Source organism: Ochotona curzoniae, unplaced genomic scaffold, assembly GCF_017591425.1.
Source record: "Ochotona curzoniae isolate NIBS_2020 unplaced genomic scaffold, NIBS_Ocur_1.0 contig_2210, whole genome shotgun sequence".
Lineage (NCBI taxonomy): Eukaryota > Metazoa > Chordata > Mammalia > Lagomorpha > Ochotonidae > Ochotona > Ochotona curzoniae.
In genome coordinates, this window is record NW_024465369.1 from 55,932,562 (window position 1) to 55,933,737 (window position 1,176).

At 40.1% G+C, this 1,176-nt stretch overlaps 1 pseudogene; it reads left to right on the forward strand.

Annotated features, from left to right (window-relative positions):
* Positions 1-200: 200 nt before the first annotated feature.
* LOC121150548 lies at positions 201-669 on the forward strand (annotated as a pseudogene).
* Positions 670-1,176: the final 507 nt, after the last annotated feature.

Genomic DNA, 1,176 nt, shown 5'->3' on the forward strand with positions numbered 1-1,176 from the left:
CATTAACATGCTATCTTCTTTCCCTGTCTATATATTCATTCTCCCTTTTATTACAGTGAATTTTTTCTTATATATAGTATATATTTAGGTTAGGAGTTCTTTTTTTCTATTTCAATCTGCCAGTCATCATTTTTATTTATTTATGTGAAAGACAAAGTAACCTTTCAGCTGGAGCCGCCATCTTCCAGTAATTCTCCAAGATGATGGGAAAGAGAGGCACCTGTCACATGTTCTCCAGGCCTTTCAGGAAACATGGAGTTGTTCCTTTGGCCACATACATACACATTTACAAGAAAGGTGACATTGTAGACATTCAGGCAATGGCTACTGTCCAAAAAGGAATGCCCCATAAATGTTATCATGGGAAAACTGAGAAGATCTACAGTGTTACCAGGTATGCTGTTGCCATTTTGTGAACAAACAAGAGCAAGATTCATGCCAAGCGAATAGATGTCCATGCTGAGCATATTAAACACGCCAAGAGCTGAGAGCAGAGATGGCTTCCTAAAAAGGGTAAAGAAAAATGATCCGAAAAAAAGGGAAATCAAAGAGAAAGATCCCTGGATGCAACTAAAGCTGTCTCATCCACCCAGAGCAGCCCACTCTGTCAGAACCAATAGAAAGGAGCCTGAGCTCTCAGAGCCCGTTCCCTAGGAATTCATGGCATAATAAACGTGAAAGAAAAAAACAAAGGACTTCTGGACTTCAAAACAAAGCAAATAAAAAGTGACAGAGAAACAGAAACAGAGCGAGCTTCCATCCACTGGCTCATTTTCCAAATACCCACAGCTGGGGCTGGGTCAAGCCAAAGCCAAGAGCCAACTGCATCTTCACATGGGTTTTCAGAACCCAAGTACCTGGACCATCTCCGATGCCTCCCAGATACATTAGTAGGAAGGCAGATCAGAAATAGAGGCAGGACTTGATCCTGGCACCCAGTGTGGGATGGAGAGATCCCAGGAGCCAGCTTAACTGGCTGTACTACAACTCTCAACCTTAGTCATTGTTTTTAAATGGGATAGCCCATTTCATTCACATTTCCTACAACTCACAATGTTACTTTTATTTAAATGACAGAATTTTACTTCTCACCTATATATTTATTTCATCACATTTATAATTTAAATTGTGTATCTATTACCTGTTTTACGATATGGTTTCCGTATTTCCCCTTTT